This window comes from Narcine bancroftii, chromosome 5 (assembly GCF_036971445.1).
Source record: "Narcine bancroftii isolate sNarBan1 chromosome 5, sNarBan1.hap1, whole genome shotgun sequence".
In the NCBI taxonomy this organism is placed as follows: domain Eukaryota; kingdom Metazoa; phylum Chordata; class Chondrichthyes; order Torpediniformes; family Narcinidae; genus Narcine; species Narcine bancroftii.
The window spans coordinates 199680807-199699451 of NC_091473.1; the positions used below are offsets into that span (position 1 = coordinate 199680807).

The 18645-nt window shown below is 42.8% G+C and overlaps 1 pseudogene; it reads right to left on the bottom strand.

Moving 5' to 3' along the window:
* Positions 1–2937: 2937 nt before the first annotated feature.
* Positions 2938–6804, bottom strand: LOC138765455 (protein FAM200C-like; annotated as a pseudogene).
* Positions 6805–18645: the final 11841 nt, after the last annotated feature.

The window sequence follows — 18645 nt, forward strand, 5'->3', positions numbered from 1 at the left end:
CAGGAATATAAAATTAATTTATTTGCAGATGATGTGTGGATATATTTGTCTCAACCTAAGAAGTCTTTACAACCTTTACAGGACTTACTGAAATATTATGGATCAATGTCAGGTTATAAGGTAAATTGGGACAAAAGTAAGATATTACTAATATCAGATGGAGATTATTCGGATTGTATGCAAATTACCAAATTTAAATAGTCTGATAAGATTAAGTATTTGGGTGTAATTGTTTATCAAAGTTTATATGGTCTGAATTACTTACCATTGTTAAATAAGATTAAGTCTCATTTGGATAGATGGAAAGATTTCCCATTAACATTGATTGGACAGGTAAATTGCATTAAAATTAATATATATCCATGTATTCAATATTTGTTTCAATCTATTCCCAGTCCTATACTGGGGAAGTTTTTAAAGGAATTGAATAAAACAGTTTGTTTGTTTTTGTGGAAAGGTAAATTAGCTAGAGTATCTATGCGAAAATTGACATGGAAGTATGATTTGGGTGGCTTTCAACTGCCACATTTTCAAAATTTGAAATTTATTAATAGGTTGTTTGATATTGATCAACTGCTGGTGGGCTAATGTAGAAATTGATCAACTACAAGAAAGTTCATTTAAGCATTTTATATATAAATGGAACTTATTGGTTTTACAAAAATTTATAAATTACCTGTGTAGAGTCATTTGTTGAGGGTATGGGATCAATGGAATCAGTGTATAGGAACAAAGGATGTGGTTTCAGTTAAAACTCTGTTATATCAGAATCAATTAATCCCATGTTCTATGCATAATCCTTATTTGAAGGATTGAGATTCAAAGGGGTTGGTATTAGTGGAAGATTGTTTTGAAGCAGGTTTATTTCTTTTGTTTGACAGACTTAGCGAGAAGTTTGGTATATTTCAGAACACATTATTTGCTTATTATCAAGTACGTGATTTATTAATGAAGTGTAATGGGTGAGAGTTAATATTACCTAGTTTGTCAAAGTTTGAAAAATTTATTACGGATAAAGGGAAGAAAGGGTTTGTTTCAGAAATGTATATGTTGTTACAAGTAAATATGAAAAAGGTAGATCTATTTAGGGTAAGGGATAAATGGGAGCAAGGGTTATCTATTCCTATTTCTGAACAACAATGGTCGGACTTGTGTTTGGAGAGTGTTACAAAATTAATTAATGTACATTATAGTTTAGTTAATTACAATTTTTTACATCAGCTATATTTAACCCCTGAAAAGTTAAAGAGATATGGTTTTAGTGGGACTGATTTGTGTTTCCGATGTGGAGATCAGACTGGTACATTTGTACATTTGGTCTGGGAATATATCAATGTGAAGCCTTTTTGGGAGAAAGTTATTAAATTTTTGCAAGATTTATTCCAAACAGAATTATATGTGGATCCATGGATTTGTCTATTGGGCCATATGAACCCAGTTACAGTACGTATGGAAAAACCTCCAATTACATTTATTAGATTGTGCTTGGCAGTGGCCAGAAAATGTATAGCAGTAACTTGGAAAAATGATGTTGAGTTAAGTATACAAAGATGGCATTAAGAAATTCAATCTTGTTTGTATTTAGAGAAGATAACATATAATTTATGAAATAATTATTTACTCCTTTTTTGTTAAAATGTGGTCTTCGTATTTGCAATGTATGCATTTAAATGTAAAGTAGATATTGTGGCGCCATGCCACTAGGCAGGCGAACCGGCCCTGCTTGTAATCCATGCGGCGGGGCAGCCAGCCAAATTGGTGCCATCAGGGGTTTCCCCTTCTTCTCAGCACTGGGCTCAGAAGCCCACGCTGGGGGGGTCACATGACGCCCAAGTGACGTTGGCATCCCCCAGCGCGGTTCTCAGCCAGGTCTGGGCTGGGAGTATAAATCCAGCACGGCAGCCAGCAATAAACCAGTTTTCTCCTCACTGAGCTCAACCCATCTGGTTGTGTGTTCTTTCAGTAGCAGTTTAGCTGTCGCTACAATACTTAATTTATGTTTAAAGATGTAGATTAACAGATAGATTGGCAACTTAACCTACTTTGATTTTGTATAAATGTTTGTATAAATTATATACATACAAGCTCCAAGGTGGGTGGGTATAATCCCTTACCCTAAATACCCTAAATAGATCTACCTTTTCCATATTTACTTGTAACAACATATACATTTCTGAAACAAACCCTTTCTTCCCTTTATCCGTAATAAATTTCTCAAACTTTGACAAACTAGGTAATATTAACTCTCGCTCATTACACTTCATTAATAAATCACGTACTTGATAATAGTTGGGAGGGGGGTGGAGGAAGGGTTATAGGGGGTAGATATAGTTTTGCTTTGTGTTTTATGTTTGTATTCTTTCTCATAAACTTTAAATAAAATTTTCATAAAATAGAGAATACACTTGAAAGGAAAAAAGATAAATTATCAAATACCAAAAATGTTATTGACACAAAACCCATTAATCCCTTTTACAATAGATATACATTTAATTAAATTATATTTTATTTTTGTTAATAAAAGAATATAATTTAACTTATACAAATGCTGATAACTTTCATCCACCACTACTCCTAAATATTTAATTTTCTTGGTCCATCTAAGCTTTGTAATCTGTCTATAGTCTGTATAATCTTCCTCTGTAATTGGTAGTATTTCATTCTTATCCCAATTAATTTTATAACCAGGTATTTCTCCATATTGTATCAAACAATTTTGTAAATGTCATAGCGATTGCTGAGAATTTGTTAAATAAATCATCTGTATTCCTCTTCATTTCTTTTAATTCCATTAATTCTATTATCTTGTCTCACTGCTTGAGCTAACGGTTCTATCACCAATGCAAACAAGGCTGGTGACAAAGGACAACCTTGCCTAGTAGATCATGTTTCTTCGAGTGATGGAAAATTTGAAAGATTCCCTCTTTTAACTCGTCATCACCAAAGATGTAACTTTTCTTTGAAAGCATTTAACTTTTCGCAGCATTTCAATATGTTTATGTTTTTCACTTGAATGACACTCAGGTCATTCATATGAGTGAAAATATCACTCAAATAGGCTAGCATTTGGTTGAATTCTTGTAATTCCATTTCTACAGACAGATCATAGTCACGTTCCTTCAGAAAAGCTTTAACTTCTTCTCGCAGTTCGAAGAAGCGCGTTAAAGCTCTCCTACGTGACAGCCAGCGGACTTCCGAGTGGAAAACCAAAACTGAATGCTCATTTGCAAAATCTTCACAAAGCGACTGGAAGAGGCAGTGGTTCAGAGCACGACCCCTAATCCAGTTGATGGTCTTCACTGAAGTGTCAAGGACCTTTTCAACTTTGGAGACAATGTTTTTGATGCCAAAGCATGTCGATGAAGAAAACAGTGCAGAATCTCTTGTTTCATCAGTGCAAAAAAACTCATGTTTAATTTCCTTGCATAGTAGGGGCACTGTTGGTACACACAGAACCAATAATTTGGATATCTAAGTCATATTTCACAAATAAGTCCTTCACACACTGGAAGACATCTTTTCCTTTTGTGGTTGTTTTCAGATCTACACAGAACAGGTGGCAGGATGGTCTGGAGGAATCGTCCAATGAGGCTGTTTGGGTGGAATTGAGGGGTGAAGGAGGCATGAGGGTGCTAATAGGGGTGTATTACATACCACCAAATGGGCCAAGAAAATTAGAGGAACAAATTTGTAGGGAGATAACGTATATGTGTGAGAATCATAAGGTAGTGATCATAAGGTAGTGATCAATCGCATTGATTGGGATACCCATACAGTTAGAGGGCTGGATGGGCTAGAGTTCATTAAATGTGTTCAAGATTGTTTTCTAAATCAATTAGTAGAAGAACCGACTCGGGACAGTGTAATACTAGATCTCCTGTTAGGGAACGAGCTAGGTCAGGTATCAGACATTAATGTTGGAGAACAAATTGGGTCTAGTGATCATAACTCTGTTAGTTTTAGGGTAGTTTTAGGGAAGAGCAAGGAGGGGCCTAAAGTTGAGGTTCTGGATTGGAGAAGAGCACATTTCAAAGGAATAAGATGGGATTTGGGGAGTATTCAGTGGGACAGGATATTTTCAGGTAAGGATGTAAATTAAAAATGGAGGATATTCAAAAAAGAAATTTTGAGGGTACAGAGTAGATATGTCCCAGTGAGGATCAAAGGAAAGGCTGGAAGTCATAGGGAGGCTTGGTTTTCGAAGAATATTGGAAATTTGGTTAGAAGAAAAAGAGGTATAAAGAGCAAGGAGCTGAGAATTTGAAGGAGGACTACAAGGAGTGTAGAAGGATTCTTAAGAAAGAAATTAGAAAGGCCAAAAAAAGGCACGAAGAGGCTTTGGCAAACAGAGTAAAAATAAATCCAAAGGGTTTCTATAGGTGCATTAAAAGTAAAAGATTAATGAGGGATAAAATTGGACCCCTTGTAGATAGCGAGGGTAGGCTGAGTGAGAAGTCAGAGGAAATGGGGGAAATTTTGAATGATTTCTTTGCCTCGGTATTCACTAGGGAAAAAATATTGAACCAGTTGAGGTAAAGAAAAATAGTGGGGAGGTCATGAAGCATATAAGGATAACCGAGGAGGTAGTGATGGCTGTGTTGAAAAAGATAAAGGTGGATAAATCTCTGGGACCGGACAAAATATTCCCAAGGACACGCAGGGAGGCTTGTGGACAGATAGTGGGGCCATTAACAGAGATATTTAGGATGTCACTGGCCACGAGGGTAGTGCCAAAGGATTGGAAGGTAGCGCATGTGGTTCTGCTGTTTAAGAAAGGGTCCAAATGTAAACCTGGGAATTATAGGCCCATGAGTCTGACGTCTGTGGTGAGCAAGTTGATGGAAAGTGTTCTGAGGGATGGTATTTACAAATATTTGGAGGTAAAGGGATTGCTAGGGAGTAATCAGCATGGTTTTGTCAGGGGTAGATCATGCTTGACAAACCTGATTGAGTTTTTCGAGGGGGTTACAAAAAAGGTTGATGAAGGGAAAGCTGTGGATGTTGTCTATTTAGACTTTAGTAAAGCTTTTGACAAAGTTCCCCACAGGAGGTTAGGAAAAAAGGTGGAGGGATTAGGTATAAATAAGGAGGTAGTGAAATGGATTCAGCAATGGTTGGATGGGAGGTGTCAGAGAGCAGTGGTAGAAAATTGTTTGTCCAATTGGAAGCCGGTGACTAGTGGAGTTCCTCAGGGATCGGACCTGGGTCCACTATTGTTTGTTATATATATTAACGATCTGGAAGTAGGGGTGGAGAATTGGATAAGCAAGTTTGCGGATGATACAAAGATTGGTGGTGTTGTGGACAGTGAGGAAGATTACCGTAGATTTAGGAAGGCTGGAGGTGTGGGCTGAGAAATGGCTGATGGAATTTAATACAGATAAGTGTGAGGTGTTACATTTTGGAAAGACAAATCTAAATAGGTCATATGCATTAAATGGTAGGCTATTGAGATGTGCAGAGCAACAAAGGGATTTAGGAGTTGTGGTAAATAGTATCCTCAAGGCTAATACTCAGGTAGATGGTGTGGTGAAGAAGGCATTTGGAAAGTTGGCCTTCATAAATCAGAGTATTGAATTCAAGAGTAGGGAGGTTATGATGAAATTGTACAAGGCATTGGTGAGGCCAAATTTGGAGTACTGTGTACAGTTTTGTCACCAAATTATGGGAAAGATATAACAAAATAGAGAGAGTGCAGAGAAGGTTCACGAGAATGTTGACAGGATTTCAAGGTTTGAGTTACAGGGAAAGGTTGTGCAGACTGGGGCTTTTTTCTCTGGAGCGTAGAAGATTGAGAGGGGATTTGATAGAGGTGTTTAAGATTTTAAAAGGGACAGACAGAGTAAACGTGGATCGGCTTTTTCAATTAAGAGTGGGGGAGATTCAAACTAGAGGGCATGGTTTAAGATTGAAGAGGGAAAATTATAAGGGGAACATGAGGGGAAATTTCTTTACGCAAAGGGTGGTAGGGATGTGGAATGAGCTTCTGACAGATGTGGTCGAGGCGGGATCATTGGTTACATTTAAGGAAAGACTGGATAGTTACATGGATAGGAGAGGACTGGAGGGGTATGGACCGGGTGCTGGTCAGTGGGACTAGGAGGATGGGGATTTGTTACGGCATGGACTAGTATGGCCGAACTAGCCTGTTCTGTGCTGTAAGTGGTTATATGGTTGTATGGTTAACAGGAAATCTTCCATTGTGACACTATCATGGACATACCTCACTAATGCGATATTGACTGCAATTTGCAACATCAGTTGTTTTGTCCAACTGGAGAGAGATTTTCAAGGGACTAGCCCTGACATCTGCGATAACTTGGTCCAAAATGTCCAAACTCAAATCACCAATTCGGCTCTGAATAACATTATTTGATAACGGCACTAATTTAAGCTTGTTTGAGGCCTCTTTTCCCAGAACAATTGTTGCCATTTCTAATGCACACGGTTTTATCACCTCTTCTGAAATTGTATGGGGCTTCTTGGATTTGGTTACTTTATATGCCACGTGATATGAAGCCATCAGCAGCGGTTTGTCAGCAGATATAAAACCTAATTTTGGAAGGGTTGCTCGAGAATCAAGGCGGGCCCTTTTAGCTTTCAATGATCCAACATCATGGCCTGCAACATCTGCTCCACCGTGCGGTTGTTGAAGTGTTCCTGCAGCTTAGATGGCTTCAAATTTGCATTTGAAAAGACAGCATCACAAAGCATGCACTGGGGTTTTTGCAAATCCTCAGTTAATCCGGTGCAAGTGAAACCAAACTGCACATCATCATCATTCAATTTCCTTTTCTTTGACATAATGAAGGGTTAATTAATAATTTACATAACACAAATAAATAATAAGAAATAAAAATCAAATGTAATTCACTACAAAACACAAAACAACAAGTTTGGCCCCCATTTTAAATGTCCCGATTAAAAAAAAGTTATAGGGCAATGTCATTTAAAAGGAAACAGAGCGTCGAAACGCGCTAAAATTCATAGAGAATCTCATTCAATTGAATAGAGAAAAAAAGAGGACATCCCCATCTTTCATTTGAACTTTTAAAAAATTGATATTTTTTATCTTGAATATATAGGACAGTACCCTTAATATAAACAAAAAAACTGAAATGCTATCTCTCACCACCAAGGGTTGGTTATACCAACTGGGTAGACACTCCTACAGCAGTTGCCAATACACAAGTACATCTGTCAGTGACAGTCTGTAACAGTACAGTGGGGGCATCAGTCAGATTGACAGGAAGAGGGGGGATAGGGGGCAGACAGGGTCCCACATAGGATGGGCAGGGATGGGGTCCCCACCACAGGGCAGGCTGGCTCACTGGGGAAGGGGTAGGAGGCCCCTGTCCCCGTCTCACACAGGGACACCTGGGACATCCTGTTGGGGTGGAGATCCCTTCTCAGCAGAAACAGCAGCATCAGCCGGGTCTGTGGCCCCACCACTGGGGATGCTGTGAAGCCGCTTAGTCTCGATGCCCAGGGACTGGGGACTCTGGAGTCCAGGGCACAGGCACGCACTTGCGAGAAGGGGGGATCCAGGATAGGGAGTTGCCTCCTTGGTGCCAGAGTCATGGATGTTTCATAGCAGGTTCAGGGTCCAATCTTCTAGACAGAGAGAAGGTGGTTCATCATGGTACTGATGACAGTGGCAGGAAGAGAGATGAGATCTTGCAGGTAGAGTTTGCAGCATCCAACATTAGAAACGTAGTGTTGTCATCTCAGAATGTCCTGAACCAGTGATGTAATGAGGGGAGAAATTATCACATATACAAAGGTGCAGTGAAAATGTTTTGGAGCAGTCCAGCTGGACATCCTGAACATAGTCCAGCAAATAAATCACAGTGCAGGAGTGCAAGTTCAAGGGACAGATCAGTGGGTACAAGGCAAAACCAGTATTATTTTACAAGGGTGAGGATCATTCAAGAGTCTGATAATACAGGGAAGGACCTGTCCTTGAATCTGGTGGGGTGTGATCTCACACTGGGGAATCTTCTCCATGGGGAGGAGGGGAGAGGGAGTGTGTCTGGGGAGGGGTGAGTCTTCAATATGTTAATTGCTTTTCCAAGTCAGTGGTAAGTGGAGGTGGAATGGATTCTCTCTGTCAATGTTAGTGACTCCAGTTACATTTTTTTTTTAATTAACAATGCAGCACGGTTGAAGGCTCTCTGTCCCATGAAACCCATTCCACCTAATTAACCTACCAATCATGGAGGGAGCATACAGACTCCTTAGAGACAGGACTGGATTCGAACCTGGGCCATTGGTCCTATAATAGTGTTTCACTAACCATTCCACCCAATTACAGAATTTAAATTTCATATCCTGGATCGAGACAAAAATAAAGCAGCTGTGTTTGAAAACTGTGTCTCATCCCCTTGCATCTCTGAAATACATTCAATGTAGAGAACAAAGATAAGGCCATTCAGTCCATCTGGGGCCACATTGGGAGCATTCTGGTATCTCCACCCCTATCCGTGGTTCTGCTCCTACCAGCCCCCACCCACCTCTCCCTTTCTCCTCATTGAGCTTCAACTTCTATACAGCTGCATTGTTCACCTCAAGGTTAGAAATTGGAGCAGGAGTCAGCCACCTGGCCCCTTGAGCCTATTCAATAAGATCATGGCTGATCTGCCGTGGACTCAGCTCCCCTTACCCATTCGTTCCCTACAACCCTGAATTCCCCAATCTGTTAAAAATCTATCCATACAGTCGAAAATACTTTCAACAAGGCAACCTCCACTGCTTAATAGGGCAGAGAATTCCACAGATCCACCACCCTGCAGGAAGCCAATTTCTGGTTCCACCCAGATGGTGAGACGCAAAAGTGCAGAGAAACTCACCAGGTCATCAAGCATCGGGGTTTGTAAGTCCATTGGGTGTGATTGGGGGCATGGGTTTGTTGGCCAAAATTGCCAGTAACGTGCTATATGTCTAAAACATAAAGCTCATCATCTTGACCAAATATTCCATTTCGTGTTCAAGTTATAATGAGATCAATTCAAGGATTCAGGTCAATGAGGGAGAACGAACATTTCCAGGGTGTAAAAGTGAGGTAAAGTACCGTAAGTTACATGAAATATCAACAAAACCAAATGCCCTTCTCATCGTGGACTCTGGTTTAGGATGGCTGGCTTGGAGAGTCTCAGAGGAACTGGCACCAATTGTGATTCTAATGAGAAGTTGAAAGAACTTGCTCACTACTCACCCTGATATAATCGGAGAGACTGTGGTTCTTTCCTCATCTACACCTTCTCGTTGGCCATAACTCTCAAAACCAATAGTGAAGGACAGGCCTTACATTGTTCACCTAATTCATCTTCTCACAAAGCTTTATGTCCTGTGTGCAGGTTTCAAGGCCTAATGGACCCCATAAATCAAGTCCTTGACTTGCTGATCTTACCAGTTAACAGGCTGCTCATTTTGAGGACTGAGAGTGGACAACTCCATTTTAAACAAAAATGTATCATTAACCTTCTCGTTCCGCAGGTTATCTGACTGATAAAAACAGTGTTTCTCTGGATCAAATTATTTATTGTAATTTAAATTTAGATCCACAGCACAGTAACAGGCCCTTTTGGCCCACAAGCCCGTGCCATCCAATTAATCTACAATTCCCGGTACATTTCAGAGGGTGAGAGGAAACTGGAGCCCCATGGGAAAGTGTACAAACTCCCTACAGACAGCGTGAGATTCGAACCCCAGTCCCGATCGCTGACGCTGTAACAACGTTGCACTAACCGCTTCGCTAACTGCTGCCCATGTACATATAGATATTTTTTAATTATTTATTCAATAACAGGCTCATTAATCTCAGTGCCTGCAGGAAGAAGATATTTTCCAGCCTGACAGCCCTGATTTTGATGCTCTGATATCTTCTACCTGATGGAAGTGGGTCAAAGATACTGACAGCTGGAGAAACTCAGCAGTTCAGGCATCATCAGTGGAAGAAAAATATTTGTGAGCCTTTCAGGCCAGAACCCCTTATTGAGACTCGGTAAAGGGGTTTGGCTCAAAACGTTGACCATTCAGTAGATGGTGTTTAGCTCCACACTCCAGCACTCTCTCGTGCCTTGGCTTTTTTTTTTCCAAGTCCGATTTATTGTCATCTGATTGTACAAGGACAACCTGACAAAACTGTGTTCTCGAAGAAACACAACCAGACATAACACACACACAGACAAATAATACATAAGCAGGACAGGTATTTTATCCACACAAATAAATAAATACTTGGATTTATTTGGTCGTTCAGGATTCTCCCTGCCCTTGGGAAGAAGCTGTTCCTCAGCCTGATGGTGGGTATTGGCTCTGATATTCCTGTATTTTTTCCCCAACAGTAACGGGTGCAGGGTGGAAGGGGTTCCGAATGATTTTGCATGCTCTCTTCAGAAAACAATCCTGGTAGATCACATCAATGGGGAGGAAGGGAGACTCCAGTGATCCCCTTTGTCACTCTTAAAGTCCTGCAGATTGACCTCCAGTCCATTTCACTGCAGCAACCGTACCACACTGTGATGCAGCCGGCGAGGGTGTTCTCAATGGAGCTCCTGTAGAAGGTCGATATAATGGTGGCTGCTAGTCTTGCCCACTTCCTTCTTTTCAGGAAATGCTGTTGCTCCTTCCTTGCAAGTGAGGAGATGTTGAGAGCCCATGATAGGTCACTAGTTAAGTGAACTCCAGGAACTTGATGCCCTGCTCATTGAGAAGCTGCTTCTTCACTGCCCTGTCCACCTGAGTCACCACTTTTCAGGTACTCTGTCCCTGTAACCCCCCCACCCAGGTTTCTCTATTATACAAATCTCTCCAGAGCACAAAAATTTTACAGGAGATACTGGGTCATTGAAATTTATAGACGTTGAAAAGACCGGCTGAGTTCCTCCAGTGTTTTGGTGTGTTTTAACTTTAATCAAAATCAGAACATCCATTCTGGGAAAAAGCTCCTTCCTGCACACTGTGAGATTGGTGAACAGTGTCCTGTTGTTACACTCTCCAGCAGCAATTGGGAGGCACACATACAAATGAGTTAAGTTTAGCACAAAATATATTAACCACACTAACAATAATAGAATGAACTCAATAAACCTGAACACCAGCCTAATGGCAACTATATCAAAAACAGATGATGAAAATACTTTGGGTACTGCTGGCACAGAGGGGACCGCTGCTGAGGGTCTAGATATGGGCAGATGATATGCTAGTGGTGGTCCTTAGAGGGTCCCCGAGGAGTACTCCATCAGCCTTAGGACTTCCATTTGACTACATAGTCTTTGTTTATCCTCCTGTGCAGGAGGCTTCTCCTGCCTACCCTTTGCTTTTTTCCTTTCCTGATTTTTTTCTGTCTTGCTCCTTTCTATGTGCACATTCTTTCTGGAGGGCATCCATAGGTTTACTGTCCCCTCTTATGCCAGTTTTACAGCATTAGTTTGGCATCTTGCAAGCCTATCTCTTTTCTTTCTTGTACTAACAGGCACCGCTTTCCAATGAGCTCTTTAATGAATTAATCATCCCAAGTACCCCCCCCCCCCCCACAATGGCCATCCTTCTCTCCCTAGCCTTATTTAATGTCTCAGAAACTTTTTGAATTATATTTTCAACCTCCAGATAGTTGTATCTACACAATTCCCCATTGTACCTCAGGTCCCTCTGCAGGAAGACTGTGGGTGCTTCCTCTTTTATTTGATGATTTTCAAAGGCTTGCTCGAAATTTTGACTCTTTCGGATCGCTTCTCTAATCCCTTTTATTATCAGATCTCTCAAATCCCGCATGTTCCTTCTCCCCTCTTCTGCTGCTTATCCCAGTCTGGCTGAACAATGGAAAATTTAGTTTCTGCTGCAGCTCCCTGTTGGTCTCCAGGGGTATGCTCTCTTTCCCAAATCCTCATTCCTGCCTGCCATATCATTTCCCTTTCTTCCACAGTGAATAAAGTCCCCAATATCGACTGCATTTCACCCCAGGTGTAAATGTTAGGTCCCAGGAATTGATCGAACTGTTTGGCCAAGCCTAGAGGGTCCTCCAAGAGACTTTTCATCTCTTTCTTGAAACTTCTTACTTCCGCACTGGTGAATGGAACGTTGACAAATCCCAACATCCCTTTTCCTATTGGAACCTCCCTCAAAAGGAACATTTGCAAGTTGGCTTGGACTTTTTGTTCCTTTATAAAAAGGATTTTATATCATCCTGTGATATCTCCACCTTGCCCCTTCTCTTTTTCTCATGTTTCTCTTGCCTGTCTGAGCTCTTCTGTCCTGCCTCCTCCAGCTCTGGGGCACAGGCCTCTACCCCTCCATTGCCCCCCCTTCACCTGTTGATGTTCCTCGAGAGGGATATCACCAGCATCCTGGTGATTCACCCCCCCCCACCACCTCTGACTGTCATACGGCAGGGGCAGGTACTTCAAAGGATCACAGGGAGTTACGTCTGCCTCCTCATTTTTCGTGGTGACCTTAAACAACTCAGTCACCCGGATCCAACACGCTGCATAATCTGACTCTTCCAGATCAAAAGGGTTTCTTGTATTTATAAACACATTTAATTTGTGGCCACCAAACTGAGGAGCTCAGAATCGGAGTCTGAGGCCATTTGTAATAGCAAAACTTTATCATAGTTTCTTTAATTTTCCCTCGAGTCCTTCCCCGACCCCAGTTTCCTAACATCAGCCCCAACAGACTATCTGGCAGAATGTCAGACCCGGGACCCCCACTCTGGGGTCCCTTCTTCTCTCGGGACTCATCAGTCCTGGTACACTGATTATCCATTTTTCTCCCTGTCAGATCACACACTCCTGACAGACTATCCCAGTCGCCCAAGTAATACTTAATAGTCAATTTTCTTAACCGGGTCTCGTGCACGAGAGTTCCCTGACCAAACCACTCCTCCTACCGGAGTTCCCCTTTGTCCTGTTCCCCAGAGTCTCCTTTGTCCTGTTCTCCAGAGTCTCCTGTCTGGATATCACTTGCTCAAACCACTGACGGCAAACAAGGAAATCGGAGACCAATTGAAATCAATGGGGTGCACCTTCTCGCTCTTCGATAGCCAGTCGCCAAGCGGTGGGACTTGCAATCCCGGATGAGCCCCAAACCTTGTGAAATATAAAGTGTTCGCAATCACTACTCCAGAGACAAAGTCTTGGAGAACAGGTTCAGCTTTATTTCAGGTCTGCAGAGCTGGGTGTCTCTCAGTCCAAAGACACGCCTGAGGTCCAGAATCATCACTCTTTTGTACGGTCCCGTGCTCAACGTCACCACATCTTCATTTAGTCTCTTCCAATCAGAATTTCAATACCTTACAACCTTCTTCTTTTCCCTTCCATCCCTACAGATACCACACAGTCCCTCCCTCATCATACATTACGTTACGTTAATTAGGCAGTCCCATCCTATGGGCGTCTAAGTTAATATTCATGTCTTTATTAAGCAAGCACAATGCTGACTATGGGGTACCCTAGGTCACTGTGCCAGTCCGAACCAGATTCCTTCATCCTTGAGGTTTCTGATAAGAAAGGGGCCCACTAGTTAGTGCTGTCTATTTTCAAACTCTAATCTACATATTTCGCATTCCATCACCCTTTGCAGAGCAGTGCTAGTTTAATCATCTTCAGCCATTTTTCACACTGTCCACATGACGCCACCTTCAGGGAATAATGTATCTGTATTCCCAGATTTCTCTGCTCCTCCACACGCTTCAGTGCTCTATCCTTTATTGTCTATCTCCTACTTTGATTTGCCCTCCAAAATGCATCACCTCACACTCATTTGCATTAAACTTCATCTGCCATATTTTGGCCTATTCTCCCAGTTGGTCCAGATCCCTCTGCAAGCTTTGAAAATCTTCCTCGCTGTCCAGAACACCACCTATCTTTGTGTCATCAGCAAACTTGCTGATTCATTATCATCCAGATCATTGATATATACAACAAATGACAGTGGTCCACAAACAGATCCCTGGGACATACTCTAGTCACAGGCCTCCAGTCTGAGAACCAACCATACATTACCACCCTCTGTCTTTTCCTACACAGCCAATTTCAACTCCAGTTTACAACCTCTCCTTGAATACCTAGTGTCATAACCTTCTGAACAAATCTCCCAAGTGGGACCTTGTCAAAGGCCTTACTAACGTACATGTAGACAACATCCACAGCCCTCCCTTCATCTACCTTCCTGGTAACCTCCTTGAAAGGTTCTACAGCTGGTATCAGGTAGTTTCCCTGATGACTACAAATATGAGAAGTACATCCAGCTGATGTTCTTGACAAGCTGTGTTGAGGCTTTAGAGCAGGAGGTGGATGAACTCCATGAGACAGGGAGTGTGATGGATAGGAGTTACCAACACTATTACAGCTAGGAAACAGGTAGGGTTACAGTCAGGAGAGGGAGCAGGCAGGTAGAACATGGCCCCCTGGTAGCCATTTTAAATACTGTTTGAGGGGGATGACCTACCGGGTACAAGCCATGGCAATCAGGTCTCTGGCACGGAGTCTGCTTCTGTGGCTAAGAAGGGAAGGGGGAAAAGCGGCGGGCTGTAGTGATAGGGGATTCCATAGTTAGGAAGGCAGATGAGATGTTTTGTGGAGGAGATCGTGAATCGTGAATCCTGAATGGAATGTTGTCTCCCTGGTGCCAGGGTCCGAGATATCTCAGATCGAGTTCACAACATTCCGATGTCAGCCAGATGTCGTGGTCCACATAGAGGCCAATGACATAGGGAGAAGTGTGAGGAGGTCCTGCAAGGAAAGTTCAGGGAGTTAGGCGCTAGGTTGAAGAAGAGGACGTCCAGGGTAGTGAGCTCAGGATTACTTCACATACCACGTGCTGGAGAAATTAGAAATAGGAGGATAAGGCAGTTTAACACGTGGGTGGAGACATGGTGTAGGAGGGAGGGCTTCAGGTTTCTAGATCACTGGGCTGTGTTCCAGGGAAGGTGGGATCTGTACTGACAGGATGGATTGTATCTGAACTGGAAGGGGATTAATATCCTTGTGGGTAGGTTTGTTCGTCCCGATAAGGTTAAACTAGATTTTCAGGGAAGAGCAAGGAGGGGCCTAAAGTTGAGGTTCTGGATTGGAGAAGAGCATATTTCGAAGGAATAAGATAGGATTTGGGGAGTATTGAGTGGGACAGGATATTTTCAGGTGAGGGTGTAACTGAAAAATGGAGGATATTCAAAAAAGAAATTTTGAGGGTACAGAGTAGTTATGTCCCAGTGAGGATCAAAGGAAAGGCTGGAAGTCATAGGGAGGCTTGGTTTTCGAGGAATATTGGAAATTTGGTTAGGAGAAAAAGTGAGGTGTACAAGAGGTATAGAGAACAGGGAGCTGACAATTTGAAGGAGGACTACAAGGAGTGTAGAAGGAATTTTAAGAAAGAAATTAGAAAGGCCAAAAAAAGGCACAATGAGGCTTTGGCAGACAGAGTAAAAATAAATCCAAAGGGTTTCTATAAGTACATTAAAAGTAAAAGATTAGTGAGGGATAAAATTGGACCCCTTGTAGATAGCGAGGGTAGGCTTAGTGAGAAGTCAGAGGAAATGGGGGAAATTTTGAATGATTTCTTTGCCTCGGTATTCACTAGGGAAAAAATATTGAACCAGTTGAGGTAAAGAAAAATAGTGGGGAGGTCATGAAGCATATAAGGATAACCGAGGAGGTAGTGATGGCTGTGTTGAAAAAGATAAAGGTGGATACATCTCCGGGACTGGACAAAATATTCCCAAGGACACTCAGGGAGGCTAGTGGACAGATAGTGGGGCCATTAACAGAGATATTTAGGATGTCATTGGCCACGGGGGTAGTGCCAAAGGATTGGAGGGTGGTGCATGTGGTTCCGCTGTTTAAGAAAGGGTCCAAATGTAAACCTGGGAATTATAGGCCCGTGAGTCTGACGTGTGTGGTGGGCAAGTTGATGGAAAGTGTTCTGAGGGATGGTATTTACAAATATTTGGAGGTACAGGGATTGATAGGGAGTAATCAGCATGGTTTTGTCAGGGGTAGATCATGCTTGACAAACCTGATTGAGTTTTTCGAGAGGGTTACAAAAAAGGTTGATGAAGGGAAAGCTGTGGATGTTGTCTATTTAGACTTTAGTAAAGCTTTTGACAAAGTTCCCCACAGGAGGTTAGGAAAAAAGGTGGAGGCATTAGGTATAAATAAGGAGGTAGTGAAATGGATTCAGCAATGGTTGGATGGGAGGTGTCAGAGAGCAGTGGTAGAAAATTGTTTGTCCAATTGGAGGCCGGTGACTAGTGGAGTTCCTCAGGGATTGGACCTGGGTCCACTATTGTTTGTTATATATATTAACGATCTGGAAGTAGGGGTGGAGAATTGGATAAGCAAGTTTGCGGATGATACAAAGATTGGTGGTGTTGTGGACAGTGAGGAAGATTACCGTAGATTTAGGAAGGCTGGAGGTGTGGGCTGAGAAATGGCTGATGGAATTTAATACAGATAAGTGTGAGGTGTTACATTTTGGAAAGGCAAATCTAAATAGGTCATATGCATTAAATGATAGGCTATTGAGATGTGCACAGCAACAAAGAGATTTAGGAGTTGTGGTAAATAGTATCCTCAAGGCTAATACTCAGGCAGATGGTGTGGTGAAGAAGGCATTTGGAATGTTGGCCTTCATAAATCAGAGTATTGAATTCAAGAGTAGGGAGGTTATGATGAAATTGTACAAGGCATTGGTGAGGCCAAATTTGGAATACTGTGTACAGTTTTGGTCACCAAATTATGGGAAAGATATAACAAAATAGAGAGAGTGCAGAGAAGGTTCACGAGAATGTTGACAGGATTTCAAGGTTTGAGTTACAGGGAAAGGTTGTGCAGACTGGGGCTTTTTTCTCTGGAGCGTAGAAGATTGAGAGGGGACTTGATAGAGGTGTTTAAGATTTTAAAAGGGACAGACAGAGTAAACGTGGATAGGCTTTTTCAATTAAGAGTGGGGGAGATTCAAACTAGAGGGCATGGTTTAAGATTGAAGAGGGAAAATTATAAGGGGAACATGAGGGGAAATTTCTTTACGCAAAGGGTGGTAGGGATGTGGAATGAGCTTCCGACAGATGTGGTCGAGGAGGGATCATTGGTTACATTTAAGGAAAGACTGGATAGTTACATGGATAGGAGAGGACTGGAGGGGTATGGTCCTGGTCGGTGGAACTAGGAGGGTGGGGATTTGTTACGGCATGGACTAGTTGGGCCGAACTGGCCTGTTCGGTGCTGAAAGTGGTTATATGGTTATATGGTTAAGGTTAGAGCAGTTGGTGAGAAAAAGGAGGAGGATAAAGATCTTGTGAGAAATGTTCTCAGGTGTGTTTATCTTAATGCAAGGAGTATTGTTAGAAGGCTTAGGGCATGGATTGACATGTGGGATTATGATACTGTTGCTATTAGTGAGACTTGTTGCAGGATGGGCAGGCCTGGCATCTTAATGTTCTGGGTTCCGTTACTTCAGATGTGATAGAGGAGGAGGGATAAAAGGGGGAGGAGTAGCATTGATAGTCAGGGAAAAGATCTCAGTTATGCCAAGTTAGAACAACCAGGAGGATTTGTCTACAGAGGCTATATGGGTGGAGTTGATGAACGGGAAAGATAGACCCTGGTCCGGATAGACCTCTGATAGACCGCCCTATAGTCAGAGAGAATTAGAGGAGCAAATCTGTAGAGAGGTAGCAGACCGATGTAAGAAACAGAACATTGTGATAGTGGGAGATTTTAGCTTGACAAATATTAACTGGGACTCCCATTCTGTAAAAGGGTTGGATGGCTTGGAGTTTGTGAAATGTGTTCAGGTGTAGCGGCAGCTCCATTGCTCCTGAAAGAACACACAGATGGGTTGAGCTCAGTGAGGAGACTAGTTTATTGCAGGCTGCTGGGCTGCACTTATACTCCCAGTCTGGACCTGGCTGAGAACCACACTGGAGGGCACTGACGTCACCCGGGCATCACTTGGTCCCCCAGTGCGGGCTTCTGAGCCCCGTGCTGGGAGGAAGGGAACACCTCCAACGGTGCCATTTTGGCCGATTGCCCCACCGCGTGGCTTACAAGCAGGGCTGGTTCGCCTGCCTAGTGGTGAGCTTCCACACAGCCCCCCCCCCCACTCCCAGAACTGGTGCCAATGTCATTTTATTCTGGGCAGCCTCACTTCTTGGCCTGGGCTACGACCATAGGCTCAATGGGATTGAGGTGTGCTGGCTTCTGCCTGTCCATGGTAAACAGCTCCCGTCTGCCACCAATGTCCAGCGTGAATGTGGAGCTGGAACACTGCACAACCCTGTATGGCCCCTCGTACGATTGAAAACGTACTCCGCAGAAAGCAGTTCGCCGGGATTTTGAGACAGCCGGGTGCCATGCCTGGGCAGCAGTGGGGGTTTGAACAAGTCCAAATGTGCCCTGAGGAGAGGAAGTAGTTCATGCGATGACCGCTGAGGATTGTGAGGTACGTTGAAGAACACATCAGGAAGTGCCAGCGGTGCACCGTAGACCAGCTCAGCAGAGGACACCTGCAAATCTTCCTTGGGTGTGGAGTGGATGCACAGGAGCACCCAAGGCAGTTCTTCTGCCCAGTCGGGACCAGTGAGGTGGGCTATGAGTGCCAACTTAAAGTGGCGGTGCAGACGTTTGACCAGTCCATTGGCCTGCG